Raw genomic sequence first — 17287 nt, forward strand, 5'->3', positions numbered from 1 at the left:
CAAAAATGTGAGTGACAGTTAATGTGCATAAATGTTACTATTTAGTATAGTAGCAATTTGGTGCAATAGCAATAATAAGGAGCTAAACAGATTTATCTTTCTTTCTTTCTTTCTTTCTTTCTTTCTTTACCTATTTATAATGGTAATTTATGATGTGGCTGTCATCTCTCTTAATATGAGTGATTGATAACCCAAGTTAAGTGACATAAGTGACTGAAGTCTTATAATGAGATTCGTTAGGAGGACAGAGAATATGCCAGAGCATAATTTGTGAATAGGTCAATTAAATATGACAGCTATCAAGAGCTTGTATGCATGGACTCACAAGCTCAGTATTCCAGCTAACAAGTTCAGCAAGGACTCATGTCCTTGGAAACAAGATATGGTATTGGTAATATAAAATAAGATAAGAGTAGAATAAAAGCTCAGATTAAAATAACAATTTCTATCAGACAAAGACATTCAAAGTAAGCATGTTTCCCAAGAGTCCTTCGGAAAGCTTTTGTAGCTTAATTATAATCAAGTGAACATTCAGTTTTTAGTGGAAATTATACTTGTTGCTATAGGAATAAGTGGTTATATTTTAGATCATGTGATGCCCTGAGGTAGGATGGAAGCTGCAGAAGTGATATGGTGAGGTTGGGTGGTGTTCACCAATTCAAAGAAGGGGAGTCAGCTGACAAATTCCATCACGTCAGTTGACCATCCTGGCTTTGATGTCATATCATCTCTGCCCATAGCTCTCCTGCTCTCACACCTCAGATGCCTCTGTGAATGCCTGCGAGGGCAACTTGAAAGCTTGAGGTAATATCGAGAGACAGTGGTAGCCGCCAAACAGTGGTACTGACGTAAGCATAATCTCGAGAGCCTTCCTGTCAAACTGTACCATGCTGTCGAGAAAAAAAAAAAAAAAAAAAACTGAATCACTTGGTCACATTTTTTCACATCCATCCTGTCACTCAACTGGAAAAAAGAGAGGGATTTCTCTCCTGAAGGAGAAAGTTTCATAGATGTCCCTGAAAGTGGGTAGAAAGGGACCCCATTCCAGGTGCAAGCATCACCGCTGCAAATCAATCATTCCATTTCAGAGAGATAATTTATTATGGGTGCAGAGGGTTACAGATTCAATCTCCTCCATGTTCTGACTGCCATGTCCAATGCTTAAGCCTGTCATCAGTCTTCATCTGGCTAACTTTTACTCCTCTGTCACCGCCATTATTAAAGTGGCAATTCGTCCCATCCATAATGAAATATGACAGCATACATACAAATGGCGAGGTGGCTAAATGTGATGAATCACTTTTATTCCGAAAATTAGCTCCTATTGTGCACACTATAATAACAAACTCTCACTGACTGAAAAACGAAATGTTGTTTGAATGTGAAAACGTACTTCACAAGCACTTGCAGCATTGTACATAAAGGTATAATGATGAATCACATATTTTAAAGAGAGCAGATAAATGATTAATATGTGTCGTCCAAGGCAATACATCTCTGTTTGAAATGAACCTGTGCCATTGCTTTTGAAGCGTTGCAATGCTAAGGTTCCCTCTTGTCCTTATTTTGGGTTCTTCTATCTTTGCTTTCAGTCACATTTCCCATTCAGTGCATCACTTATCTGAGAACACTTTGACGATCCTGACAATGTTTTGATTTCAAAGGAGAATGGAATACTATTTGAGGGAGTGTGTTGGGCTTATAATTTAAACTTTTAATGTAATATTGAAATAATTGTGCTAATATTCGGCCAATCTCTCTGAAAGCCGGTCTGCCAAATCACATAACGGGTTTGACAAAAAAGCAATTAAGGTTCATTGAAACATGTAATTTAATCAGTCAGAAATGGATGTTTTTGATGGGTAAGACATAATTACCTTTCTCTCCCCTTCTATATAAGGTGTTTTCTATAGAGTCTAAACATGTATAAGTCTAGCGAATTTGTGGGTTGATGCCATAATTATGCAAGAAAGTGAACTATATTTGGGGCTGGACTGACAGCATAATTACGGCCACAAATTTTGCATCAGAGAAAGCATTAAGACCGGGTGTTACTGCAGCAGCAATTATATCCTTTGTGACATATTGGTGTTCCTGTAAGAAATACAATGGATAAGACAAAGCTAAAGAGAAGTTGCTTCATTGCTGTTTAATTGAGAATTCAGCTCCCACAGTCCACCTCAATTAGAACTGTCCTACAACAATCTAAACAGGATGCCCTCTCTTGTCCAACTAGCCATAATGTTGATTCCTCGCAAATTACAACAAATCATCAGGAAACTTGCATAGACTGCCAATACGTAAGGTATGGCTTAATTGTATTTCATTTGTTGCCCTGACAGACTAGAATTAGCTAGTGAGACAGCTGTGCAAAGTTTGGATGGATTCTACTTTTTCTGATTAAACTGCAGGCGTTTTATTTGCTCCGTATGTTGATACCATTTTGGAAGCTTTTTTCTTATTTCGTTAACAGTACCTCTTTGTTCCGTAATAGTGAAAATAGTGAAGAAGCAAGAAAAAAAATCTAGTTTTTGCTCAATAGCATCAAATGTTTATTCATTTTAGGTCATTTTTGATCCATTTTCTAGCCTATTGCACGTTCAAATAATGCTTGGATTCCTTCATACTCTTATGTCAATGTGCGTTTAAACACGCAAACACACACATACACACACTAACAAATCAGCACTGTGTTTGACTCGCTGCCCAGTCGCTATCTCCCGGTTTTAGATTTCCTGTGATTGACAGCTCTGGTACCTTTAATAGGGTTTGTAATAGATTGGCAATGCCTCTTATGCTCCTCTGGAGAGCATCCCAACAGCTCTCCACTCAGTCGTCTCATGTCATTCCTGACGCCTCAGCTTAGATTGGCTTATCTCTGCCTCAGCCTCGCTTCTGAATCTCATAGACAGATTAGTACAGATGTTACATCTTCTATTTACAACATCACCTTGTGTTCTTCCTGTACAAGAAATAATATACAGTAATTGAATTAAAGAATCATTGTGCTATTCCCCATAAGGCAGAGTTTCAATGTACTTTCCTCAGCAGTCATTGATTTCCTTTTTCTTAATATTAAAACAGCTATTGGAAAGATACAAAAATAATTCGATTTGCTTGTTTCACTCTGTTATCCTCTTGTATCGTAGTGTTTACTATCTTTAATATGGTGCAATAAACCTTGAAGGGTGAATGTATTTGCAATAATCAAGAAGTGTGGTGTGCTTTTATAAACAGAAGTCCTGTGTTTGTGTTTCTGTTTTTCTTAGTTTTCAGAATCTATGTGAATAACGGGAAAATAAGAGATTGATTACTTGAATTCTCTCAATGTTTTTTTTTTTTTTTTTTTTTTTTTTCTGGTGGTCTTTTACTGGATTCAGCATTAGACCAAATTAAACACATGTGCCTCCAATCTTCCTGCATCAGGTGCTGGAATCTGCACTGTGTGTGATTCTGAAGAGCTGCTGGTTACAGTGGCAGTTCTGCTCTCTTCTAATGTAAATGGAGAAAGCTATGTATTGCATGTTGTATTATTTTTTGATCTACTGTTGCGACTTGGCTTGAAATACAATTTTGATGAAATGCCGAATACCTGTTTTTTTTTTTTTTTCATACAACAAAGCCTAATTAAAGCTTCATCATGGTTAATCTGATACGCTGGCTTATAATAAACATATCAGATCTATTATGGGACTGATTACTTGTTTCAGTATTGCTAAATATATAAAGTAAGCTGTGGTTCTAGAGTGAGTATTCTGAATCTAATTTGTATACATTTCCAAAACAGAAATCTGTAATATATTAGATAAAGCCACATTTAAAATTCTTGTTTCATTTTGTTGACTTATTAGAGACAAACAGTTCTCTAGGGAAGTCGTGGCCTAATGGTTAGAGAGTCAGACTCCCAATCGAAAGGTTGTGAGTTCGAGTCACGGGCCGGCAGGAATTGTGGGTGGGGGGAGTGCATGTACAGTTCTCTCTCCACCTTCAATACCACGACTTAGGTGCCCTTGAGCAAGGCATCGAACCCCCAACTGCTCCCCGGGTGCCGCAGCATAAATGGCTGCCCACTGCTCTGGGTGTGTGCTCACAGTGTGTGTGTGTGTGTGTTCACTGCTCTGTGTGTGTGCACCTTGGATGGGTTAAATGCAGAGCACAAATTCTGAGTATGGGTCACCATACTTGGCTGAATTTCACTTTCTTCTTCTTTTTTTCACTTTCTCTTACGAGAGCTCTTTCGTACTGCGTCTTAGCTAAGACGCTACGGGAAAAGTCTCTTTTCACGAAATACTGAAGCAAAAAATTATCCTTAATTTTGTATTTTTGTAAAGTGCATTTGCAGCAGTACACAGCCATAGGCGAGACGGCTCGTTCGCTCATTGGCTTGTTCTGCGGCAACTGCACAGCCTATCGAGCGCAGGCTGATGCAACATCAGACCAATAAGGGCGCTTCGCGCCCTTCTTGCCACTTCCCGCCGAAACGGGTGTGGCCCAACCTATAAAAGGAGCTCGAAAAGGCTGACTCACCTGATTTTTCATCTCTTCAGCGAAGCTCACGCATCGCTGGATCACGAGGAAGCAAGCGCCGTCTGGAAGAGCATATCAGCAGGACGAGCCATCCTGAAGCCGCTGGCATCGGCGCCTTCCACTGCCGTTCCTGCTGCTCTATCCGGCGCCCATATCCTTTACATACTTGTTCTGTTATATCCTGTGTGTGTGTTCGCCCTGCGACACACATTCACAAAAGAGCTCCGTCTTTTTAAAGATGCCCTCGTGCGGCTCGTGCAGAGCCCCGCTCAGCGAAGGAGATCGTCACGTCATCTGCGTCTCCTGTCTGGGTGAGGACCATGCAGCGCTCGCGCTCGCTGACGGCGGATGCCCTCATTGCGAGTTGATGCCTATGGTGACTCTGAGAACTCGCCTGGCATCCTTCTCGAAGCCTGCATCATCCGCTGCGCCGCAGCGCCGTAAGAAGCGTCGCTCGCAGCGACTACCAGAACCGCCTCCAGCTCGGCCGAGCTCGCCGGTTCCCTCCGCTTTGCCGGTCTCCCCTGCATCGCTTCCCGATGCTCAGCGTCCGCTGCTTGCCGACGCGTCATCTGAGGAAGTGGATCTCAGGCCCGCGTCGGAGGAAGAAGACACGTGCTCTCTGCTTGCTTCGGGCAGTGAGGGTTGGGCGAGCTCCGTGGATCTCGCGCCGGCTGCTCAGAGGCCCAGCAGACGGGGGGATATCGATAAGGAGCTGATGCGTGTACTCTCGTTGGCCGCGGCGAGCCTCGGCCTCGAGTGGTCTGCACCAGCGCCCCCTTCACGTTCCCGGCTGGATGGTAGCTATCTTACGGATGAGCGCTCTTCCTCAAGCTCAAAGCACGCCCCTTTTCTTCCTGAGCTTCACAAAGAAGTGGCGAAGGCTTGGGACGCTCCATTCTCGGTGAGAATCCGCTCATCTGTTTCGTCCAGCATTCTCCACACTGGACGGTGCTAAGAACAGAGGCTACCTGTCACTTCCGCCGGTGGAACAGGCTATAGCAGCGCACCTTTGCCCGCCCTCTGCTGGACGGCGGACTAAGGCGGCGTTACCATCCAAAGCCTGCCGCATGATGTCATCGCTGCTCGCACGGATATTCTCTGCTGCTGGGCAGGCTGCGTCTGCGTTACACACTATGGCTACGCTACAGATCTTCCAGGGCGATCTTTTCCGCAAGCTGGATGAGATGGGACCTGAAGCGATCTGTCTCGCGGATCTGAGGAGTGCTTCGGATCTCTCCCTCCGCGCTACTAAGTCCGCTGCACAGGCCATGGGACGGGTTATGGCTTCCGCTACGGTGGCTGAGAGGCATTTGTGGCTGACGCTTTCTGACATCAAGGAGTCTGAGCGCGCTGCGTTCCTTGACGCGCCGCTAACTCCTGCCGGCCTCTTCGGATCTTCCGTCAACGAGTTTGTGGAGAGATTCGCCGAGGACCAGAAAGCTTCGCAGGCGTTGTTGCAGTTCCAAGAGTTGTGACTGCCTCAGTGTCTTCTGCAATGCGCAAGCCTGCACGAGTGCCCGCTTGCCTGCACACAAAAGCCGTTATCACGGCTACCCAGATGTTTCACAAAAAGAGTGTTTTTTCTGGTGTTCCGGCCATGGCCGATGGTGCTATAAATGTTGTGACGATGCCCACTCCTCAGTGCCCATCTCCACATGTAAGCACAGCCCTGCACACAGGGCCTGCGCCCATAATGTCAACTCAAGTCGGTTGTGCACACTGCATAGTAAACGTGCCCACCCCTCAGTGCCCACAATTACTATGTCACACGCGTCATGTGGTTTCTGTAAAAACGAAACCCGTGCACGCTCGTCCGGCCACGGCCGATGGTGCTATAAATGCAGTGACGATGCCCACTACCCAGTGCCCATCTCCACATGTAAGCACAGCCCTGCACACAGGGCTAGCGCACATAAGATCGACACGGATCGGTCGAGCGCTCCGCATAGGGGGCTTCTGTAAAAACGAGGCCCGTGCACGTACATTCTGCACAGGCAGACAGCGAGTTGAAAGTGGTAAAAGTGCACACATGCAGCCCACGGTTACTCGCAGATATATCGAGTCCCACGGGACCCGCTCAGCCTCCCTCCAGTCGGTTAAGCGCTGGAACGGGGTCGAGGAAGAGCGATCTGCCCGCTGTGATCAGCGCGCTCCCTGCCTCACATGCGCAGCGCACTCGAGCACCGCCGTTGCCCAGTCAACAGAGCGCGTTTCGCATCCAGCCCTTAGCCATTCATGCAGATGCATGGTCAGTGCTTCCAGGGGTTTCGGATTGGGTGTTAGGCATTATAAAGAGAGGCTACTCGCTACAGTTTTCTCGACGCCCACCGCGCTTTTCAGCGCGCGTCGAAACTACGGTCAAAACAGAAGTAGCACACATACTTCGGGCCGAAATATCAAAACTGTTGAGCAAAGGGGCTGTAGAGCCTGTGTCTCAAGCTCAAAGCGAGGGGGGGGCTGTACAGCAGATACTTTCTGGTGCCCAAGAGAGACGGGGGTCTCAGGCCCATACTGGATCTAAGACAGCTGAACAAGGCATTGATGAAACGCAGTTTCAAAATGCTCACGACCAGGAAGCTCCTCGCGCAGATTCGTAGAGGGGACTGGTTCATGTCAATAGATCTGAAGGACGCGTATTTTCAAATACAGATAGCGTCAAACCACAGGCGATATTTGAGATTCGCCTTCGAGGGCCAGGCATACCAGTTTGCAGTCCTGCCATTCGGCTTGTCCGTAGCTCCTCGTACGTTTACGAGGTGCATGGATGCAGCGCTCGCTCCTCTCAGACTCAGAGGCATACGAGTGCTGAATTATTTGGACGACTGGCTGGTTCTGGCCCGATCACGAGCGGAGCTCGTGGACCACAGGGCCGTTTTACTCGATCACCTCGAGAAGCTCGGCCTCAGTGTCAATTGGGCGAAGAGTTCGCTGAACCCGAGTCAGACGATCCTGTTTCTGGGTATAGTTCTGAACTCGTGTTCCATGACGGCGCGGCTGTCACCACAGCGCGATGGGCATTCAGCGCGCAGCGAGTTCTTTCCGCTGCGGCGCGACCGTGTCGCTCAAACACTGTCAAAAGATGCTGGGTCTCATGGCCTCAGCATCTCCGGTTCTGCGGCTGGGCCTGCTCCGCATGCGCCCCCTGCAGTTCTGGCTGAAGGCTCGGGTGCCGCGCAGAGCGTGGGCGTCTGGCCGGCTGCATTTCAAGGTCGATCAGAGCTGTGTTGCGGCTCTAGCACCTTGGACAGCGAACGGCTGGTACCGATCAGGTGTAAGCCTGGGGACTTCCCCGAGTGTGAAAATGGTGTCGACGGACGCCTCCACTTCGGGATGGGGAGCGCTGCTCGAAGGCAGACCATCCTTTGGCCTATGGTCAGAACAGGAAAAGCTCCATCATATCAACTGCCTAGAAATGCTGGCAGTGGAGAATGCGCTGACGCGCTTTTGTCCCCTTATCAAGGATCACCACGTCGTAGTCCGCTCGGACAACATGTCTGTAGTGTCCTACATAAATCGCCAGGGCGGTCTCAGGTCCCGAAACCTGTGCAGGCTGATGGAACGCCTCCTGATTTGGGCTCAGCGCAACGTGCGCTCGCTGAGAGCAGTGCATGTGCCTGGACTGCAGAATCTGGGTCCAGACAGGCTGTCCAGAGGCAATGTTCCTACGGGCGAATGGTCTCTACACCCGCAAACAGTCCGGCTGTTGTGGGAGAGATTTGGCATGGCGGATGTGGACCTCTTTGCGTCCCACGAAAACGCTCACTGCCCCGCGTTCTTTTCCAAGAACGAAAGCGCGCTGTCACGGAGATGGCCGTGCTGCCCGCTTTATGCGTTCCCTCCCGTCTCCCTCTTTCCGCAGGTGATAGAACCGGTGAGAGAAACGAGATGTTCAATACTGCTTGTAGCACCTCTTTGGAAGAACCAACCATGGTTCCCAGATTTGATGCAGTTAGCAGATGTCGCCCCGTGGCCGGTACCGGTGAGGAGAGACCTCCTCTCGCAGGCCAGGGGCTCGATTTGGCACCCTCAACCGGAGTTGTGGTCCCTCCATGTATGGGCACTCAACGGTTACCCGCTGATCTCGCAGTGGGAGTGCTAAATACCATCACTCAGGCTAGAGCTCCGTCGACACGACGTCTGTATGCCTCGAAGGGGTCGGTGTTCTCCAGCTGGTGCACAGCTCGAGGTTATTCACCCCTTAGTTGTGAGGTGACGGAGGTCCTCTCCTTCTTTCAGGAGCTGTTGGATAAGGGCAGAGCCCCATCCACGCTCAAAGTTTATGTGGCTGCCATCGCGGCGTTTTCTGAAACGGCGTCCGGTCAGTCTATAGGAAGGAATGATTTAGTCATCCGGTTCCTCAGAGGAGCTAGGAGGCTGAATCCTCCCAGACCTCCGTCAGTCCCTATGTGGGACCTCGTGGCGGTTTTGGAGGCCTTGAAGGGTCCCCCTTTCGAGCCTATCCAATCGATTAGCCTTCAGCATCTGTCATTCAAGACAGTATTCTTGTTGGCTCTCACTTCTGTGAAGCGTGTGGGTGATTTGCACGCGCTCTCGGTGAGCCAGTCGTGCTTGGAGTTTGGGCCCAATGACTCAAGAGTCATACTCAAACCTAGGCACGGTTATGTGCCGAAATCCCTCAACACACCGTTTCGGGCTCAGGTTATTGCCCTGTCTGCCCTGCCGGTGTCAGGGGAGGATGGAGACTCGAGTCTTCTTTGCCCTGTCAGGGTTTTAAGAGCTTATGTGTCTCGCTCTGCTGCCTTTCGGCAGACGGAGCAGCTATTTGTCTCGTTCGGTGGACGTTCCAAGGGAATGGCTGTTTCGAAACAGACTCTATCTAGATGGATAGTTGATGCCATAGCGTTAGCTTACGCTTCCAGGGGCCTTCAGTGCCCGTTGGGCATCAGAGCACACTCCACAAGAGGCGTCGCCTCGTCGTGGGCGTGGTCTACTGGGATCTCCTTGCAGGATATATGTATGGCGGCAGGTTGGGCCTCGCCGTCTACATTTATCAGGTTCTATAACCTGGAGGTTCCCGCCTTGCAAGCAAGGCTGCTGTCGGTATAGACGAATCAGGGCCCTGAGGGGAATTCTGAGTTCACGAGCGCTATGCGCTGCCGGCTGTTATATGGGCAGTATTGCGTAAGACCCGCATTGCCACATTGGTCAGGCCTTGCCTCGGCTGTGTGATGTCATATTGCCGCATCTACGGATGCTGCTAGATATGGGATGGAGGGCTTTCCCCCTTTCTGTCCTGGACTCTCTGTGAGTCCCTCAGGTGACTGTGCACTGTAAATCCTGGGCGTTGCTTCAGGTTTATTGGTGTGTGATCCCTGCGCGCACGGCGTTTTACATTGGGTTCCCGTAGCGTCTTAGCTAAGACGCAGTACGAGAGAGCTCTCGTAAGAGAACATACTCGGTTACTAAACGTAACCTCGGTTCTCTCTAGAAGAGCGAACGAGTACTGCGTTCTCTGCCGTGCGTACGATTCACTCTGGTTCGCTTCGGCGATGAAATAAATCAGGTGAGTCAGCCTTTTCGAGCTCCTTTTATAGGTTGGGCCACACCCGTTTCGGCGGGAAGTGGCAAGAATGTTGCATCAGCCTGCGCTCGATAGGCTGTGCAGTTGCCGCAGAACAAGCCAATGAGCGAACGAGCCGTCTCGCCTATGGCTGTGTACTGCTGCAAATGCGCTTTACAAAAATACAAAATAAAGGATAATTTTTTGCTTCAGTATTTCGTGAAAAGAGACTTTTCCCGTAGCGTCTTAGCTAAGACGCAGTACGAGAGAGCTCTTCTAGAGAGAACCGAGGTTACGTTTAGTAACCGAGTACGTTTTCAATTTTAAAGATTTTTTTTTTTATTTAAATCTACAGATACAAAAAGATTAAAATGCTTAAATGTGTATTTTGCACCCCCCCACCCACTAGTCTGGAAAAAAAGAAACATTATGAAAGCCAGATAACCCCCCAAAAAACATTGTAAGTAAAAACATGCTTTTGCCTGTAGTGTCGTGCATTAAAAACCCCACACCTAGTGCTGCCAATGGATAGAGTTCATCAAAGGAAGTAGGTGGTCCACTTTATTTTAGGTGTCTTTAAATACTATGTGCTTAATAATAAAATAACAAATTCTTATGTACAACATACCTATTGTGTTCATTTTGAATCACAAAACACCTTTGCTGGTATAGTGGTGGAATAGGGGCATGTTTGGTAGTATGGTTTGGTTTAAGGTGTAGATGTAAGGTTAACAATGTAATTCTAACTACAAAAATGAATTAAAAATGAAATTACAGGACAGTATTTTTAAAAGTAAAGTACAAATTCAATATGTACATAATGTAGTAAGTGCATTGTATCAAATATCAAATTGAATGTACATAGTTTATAGTTTTTTGCATTTGTAAGTAGACCATCATTCTATCAGTCAAATATGTACAAGTACTCCTCGCTGCAGACTGTAGCGCGGCGACGTCACGTATGTACGTCACGTATGTACGTGACGTGTGTTTACCGCGCATGCGCAGTAACGTATATGTATTTACCGTAAATACGATTGTGCGCCGTACGCGCCGTACTGACTGTCATTAATGCACATATCCAGGATCATTCACTTCCGGATGTTCGTAAGGTATGGTGGATATGAGATATTACTTTTGTTTTCTTAAAGATTTGCGTTTAAATTGCTTTTAATTGTAAGAATGCTTTGGTCATAATCATAGAGAGTGCCATTGCAAATGTGTGCGATTTCAAACACTTATGACATGTTTTATGATATAGTATTCGAATGGTGGTCTTTCAAAGTCTTATTTCGCCTAAAATGAACCATTAAAGATGTCTTAAAATAGAGCAGAAAGACTTTATTAATATAAGTAATGCCATTCCCTTATGAAACAAAAATATATTGCAGTTTATTGGAAAATATCATGTAATATATTTGGCATATATTTGTATATATGGGATTTAATATTTATTTTTCCAATATATGGCAATATATTGAAAGCGGCAATCATTTGTATATTTTGCAATATATTATATGATATATGTATCATCAATATATTATTCAATGTATTAAAATATATAATATATTAGAAAATAAAAAGGGAAAATAATATATTACAAGAATATATTTTAAGAAATATATTGGTAAATATATTTTCCTTTTCTAAGGGTTGATAGTTGCATGCATTGCAAAAAAAAATAATAATAATATTTGTAATCTTTTTCATTAACATTATCAAAGATTAATAGATACTGTAACACATGTATATTTCATTGTTAGTTCATGTTAATTAATACATTAACTAGTGTTTACCAATGACACCTTATTGTAAAGTGTTACCTCTTAAATTGACCTTCATATATCTTAAAATGACTTTTTGGGGACATTGTCAGTGAGAAGAAATTCAGAGAAGAGACCCACTTCATGTGGCTAGAGTCCTGTAATTATCTGTTTTTCTTTCTCTGACAGACTGTATAGCCCTCAACTGTAAAACTTTCAAATTGAAAAAAACTTCAAACTTTCAGGCCATGCTCTCTCAAGCCAAGCCAACCTAAATTTTGACTTGAGAAAATGTATTAATATAGTTTATGTTAATGCTGGTTATAATTTAATCTCTTAGGTAGTTTACAGACAAAGCAAATAACACTTTTTCTAACACCATGCTAAAATATATTTAAAAATAATCATTGTATGGCTCTTTTGCCTTTCTTCAAAATGATTTAATTTTGCTTTAGTATTGTTTGTTATTTTATGTAAATTAGGTGTGGTGAACTTGAGTGCATTGTCTGAACAATACAACCTGAGTTCCCGGGCGTCATGTTCTCTGACCCAGTGCCTCCGGTGCAGTGAGATATTTAAAGACTGTCCACCTGTGTGTGAGGAGTCGCAGGAGGAGAGTCCTGTGTGGGTTTGATCCATTCAAAGAATTTGAGGGCTACTGCTTGACTTATTGTTTAATCAGTGATGGAGGAGAATTTCAGATTTTTTTTTTCTTGTGTCATGTCTATAGTCTTAATCTATATTTGTATATACAATTATATTTTCTGTTTTGTTCTTTGAAATAAATAAAAAAAGATCACTGTCATCAGTTTGGTTTTTTTTGGAGGCACCTTGCATAAAATGGGATGCAGACACTGAAAATATACTGTGTGTAGTCAACTGAACTTAAAACTACTTTACTGGCTTAAATGTTTCACATGCAGAATTGCCAAAGCAAAAAAAAAATGTCCAAATTTATAGTTAAAAAATAGATAAACAAGAACCATAGCAAAAGAAATATTAAAATAAGAAAGGCAGTGGTTTACACTTAGAGCAAATGGCTATAGATTATATTTATACTATGTTAAAATAGCAGGATTTTCTGCTATTTATATTACTTATTGCAAAGAGGGGCAACTATTTGCACCTCAGTATTGTAGTACATTATAAAACAGTATGCAATAATGAGTGTAAATTATAATTTTAATTTAAACTATTAAATGGATGCCAGCATATTAGGACAATGAAGCCCTCCCTCAAAACTGTTTGATTATTTCCATTTTATTTAAAATAAATGCTTTTCTGATGTGATTTGAAATTTGAAAAGATAGGGGAAAAAAAGGCAGATTCGGACCGGATCGATTGCATCAAATTGTGAACAACACACGTTTTACCATCTGCACTATTAGAGCCGACGACTGTACTTTATCTGTTGTAATTTTGACTAGCTCAATAAGAAATATAAGGTGCCACTGAAGTGTAATATTACAATATACACAGTGAAGTAAAGTGCAATAGAATGTTAATATATTGTAAGATACTACACAGATATTACAGAATGAACTTTAATTCCGTATAATTTTACCTCAGATGAAACATGGTTAAACATGGTTGTTTTCCCCGTCTTTTTTACACCTTAATGTTCTTTAATACTTTAACATTTTATTAGAGTTTTCTTTTAAGTATGCGCATCGTTTTAATGCACGCACGACCAAAAAACAACTAACGTCATCACACAATGCAAATTACAAGCGCATGCACGGTAAACACATACGTGACGTACATACGTGACGTACGTACGTGACGTCACCGCGCTACAGTCTGCAGCGAAGGGTGTCTCAATATGTAGTGAAATACAGACTATAATGTGCTGAGCTCATGTTAGAATAAATAATAACAGCAGAGCATGTGGTGTGGTGCTCTTAAAATGTTCAGCTCAGATATTGTTAGTTTTCAGATAACTACTTCGGCCTAATACAGTGGATTTCAAAGGAACTGTGGAGATTTGTCTTTAACAGCACGAACAATACAAGGCATTGAAATGGACAACTCGCTTTCATGTCTCCTTACTTTTTGTGAAACAACTGTCAAGTGATGAACAAAAAGTGTCCTTTTCAAAGTATAAAAAAGTGAGGCAGTGGTTTAATAAATGGATTTGGAGCAGCGTTCCTCGTTCAGGCGCCAGACTGCTGATCGGGAGAGTATGTGAAGTCTGTCTCAGTCTAGTCCCATTCCTCAGTGCCTGTCACAGGCAGCCAATACTTAGTCTCATCGCAATGATAGATTGCTGTATTATCACAGTGTGACACCCCACTACCACTCCCTCCATGCTGAAGAGAGCACCCGCAAAATGCTTGAGTCAGCTTGATTGATCCTCTGATTTTTGTGGCTGGATACCTCAGAGATTTGACAAAGTTTTTGACAGTTTTCCTTTGTAAGGTCAGCATGTTTGAATCATTGGGCGCTTCGTTGAAGCAAAGCAGCCAACTTATTGTCACAATGGCACAGCATAACCATCAAACGATACTACACTACTTAAAGGTCAGGTTCATCTGAGGTGGTTAAAGACTGCAGTCAATGGACCTGCTATAAGCTCTGAGCAGGCTTTATTGGATGAGGTATAGCAGAGGATTGATTTGTCCTGGGTACTTTATGATATGCCAGATCACTCTAGAGAGTGCAGCATGGATTGAAAACAAAAAAACAAAAAAACAAAACAAAAAAACAACACTCTTAAAATGGATCACACTGAAATGCCTGGACAATGCAATTATATAAAACTTGTCTTGAATACCAGATTGCCTTATTAGAAACAATAACAAACAATGCCTTATAAGTAAACAATACACTAGTAAAACTATAGATCAATGAGAGTTGAAAAAATCTGGCGATCTGTTAAAACTTTTGTATATGTATATTTCTTTGTATTTGGGATCCACAAGTAGAAGTTACACCAATGATCATGTCAATGTGACATTCAAAGCTCAATAACCACTATTTACAAAAATAATTAGTTTAATTTTGTGATTGCGTATGATGTGATTTTTAGCAGTCTTGCAGTTGATCTAACATTGGCAATTGTTCTAACAATTTAATTGAGATGGGACACTATACTGACAAAAAACACTGTCTTTCAGATGAGATGTTAAACCGAGGTCCTGACTCTCTGTGGTCATTAAAATGCCAGGATTTCTTAAAAAAAAAAAAAAAAAGAGTAGGGGTGTAACCACGGCATCCTGGCCAGATTCACCCATTGGCCTCTGAACATCATGGCCTCCTTACCATCCACATATACTGATTGGCTTCATCACTCTGTCTACTCTTCACCAATAAACTGGTGTGTGGCGGGTGGTGTGTGGTGCAATATGGCTGCCATCGCTTCATCCAGGAGATTCCCCCTTCTATGTAAAGCACTTTGAGTACCCAGAAAAGTGCTATATAAATGTAGGGAATTATATATATATGACACAAATACATGTGCGCTGCAGATGACACTTTATGATGTAAATGATGAAGCAAGCATTCAATTCCACAAATTGACATAATCATTCCACTCTCGAAATCCTGCTGTGTTTAACCTGGGTCTCAGCTGTGCCTCACCTTGTCTGTTCAGTTAGGACGGGCACTTCATCTTGGTGAGGAATGGAGGCGTTTTAACGGGCCGCTCGTGCTTTGCATGTCTGCCGCCAACCCTCCTGCTCCCCTCACATCTGCCTTGCTCATCGCCATTGATTGCTTGATGCAACCAATAGGCGAGTTTTGCCACTCTGACTGTTAATCCTGCATCAGCATCACACTCAGAAAACATGGGTGTTCTCTCTCCCCTTTAACACATTGACTCTTTCTGGCATTGATTCAGAGCAGGGAAAAAAAATGAGAGAGTAAAAGCATGCAGTAAACACAGGTTAGGGAATAAGAGTGCTGGCCTCGTCAACCAGAGGTCTTTGATCGCACCTGAGCTAATGCCCACCTGCATGAAAAGGGAACACCCTTGTTCCCCCTGGAGCCCAATCCAAATAACAGAGAAATACCTACCTGGCAGATGCTGTGTCCTGACATATCATCCATCCAAATCAGTCCAACCAACACCATCTCACCCCGCCTTTTTTTTCATTTTCGGTGTTTCTCACACCGCATAATTATCAACTGTTTTTCAACCCATTCTAAATAGAGGGGTGGGTGTTCCTCCTACCCTTGAGCTGGAGGGTGAAAATTGCAAAATTGCATGCCTCTCAGAAGACCAGAGATGCACCAGAGCTAATCAAGCAAAAGGAGAACACATTTGTGTTTCTCCCAATGTCATTCTGTATAAATAGATTGGCCATCAATGTGCAGGTCGCATCATTGTTTGCAAGGTGCTTTGGTGCTAAATATCAATTCTGTGACAAAGGCTGATCATGTTCGCAATGCTTTGTAGTTTCTATTTCATTATTTGATGCAGATACGATATCAATTTAAATGTTTAGGCAATCTCATTTGTAGCTTCTTTCAGGGTAAATGATACAATTCAACAATAAACAATGCTATGGTCTTCAACAAGATCTCAAGTACTGTAGCTCCACGTGCATCATGGATTAGGTTGAGATTATTAAATGCCAGACCTTAACTCCAATACTTTTCTCTGCCTTGAAGTAAATCAATACTGCTTATCTTTGATAAAAGAGGCCATTGAGGCAGAGAAGACTCCCTGTAATGGAACAATGTCTCTCTTTCTCTCTGTATCTCTCAATTTACAAGGAAATAAACAACACATCTCCATGTGTTGTAATATTTCAGAGAGTCCTCAAGCAAAAGGCAGTGTCACATTTCAAGATTACATTAGCAAGTCAATTTTAATACATGAGAAGAAAACTTGTGGATAAACAACATAGAGCAGTGGCGGTTTGGACTATGTCAGTGTGAGTCTGCTTATAATTCAAGAGTTGTTTATTTTTTCCTCATGCTCTTAGATGAACTGGGACACAAAGTAATATGCCTCACCAGGCTCATATGACTTCAAACGATGAGCCTATGTGCCTATATGAAACCTATGTGCTCCTTGGTTCCCCCTTCGAAATTATGTTCACGATTACTGCCTGCACCAAGTGTGTTTTTGCCAGTTCTCTGTGATTGAGTCGACTTGATAATTACTAGGTAATCTTATGCACTGAGCACCATCCCCGCTGATGTTTCTCTCCCTTCCCTCTTTTTCTTCTCCATGAATATCAAATGCCTCCATGCTGGGGTATGAAAGCAGTACATCTCTTCTCTAGACACACAGACATGAAACGAGAGAAAGTACACCACACACTGACAAGAGAAAGCAGCAGGCTTCAGACATGAGGCAGCCACTCGTGTCTGGCCTACTGCTTCCATTCAGGTACTTACTCTCTCGTTCATTCTTTTTGCCTGTCATGTTTCAGGGCATTTTCCATTCCGCTTCTTGAACCTGCTCTGCATTCCAGCTAATAGCCACGAAGCCTTTCCATGCACGAGGTTAGAAGAACTGCAAGGT

This window comes from Carassius carassius, chromosome 3 (genome assembly GCF_963082965.1).
Source record: "Carassius carassius chromosome 3, fCarCar2.1, whole genome shotgun sequence".
In the NCBI taxonomy this organism is placed as follows: domain Eukaryota; kingdom Metazoa; phylum Chordata; class Actinopteri; order Cypriniformes; family Cyprinidae; genus Carassius; species Carassius carassius.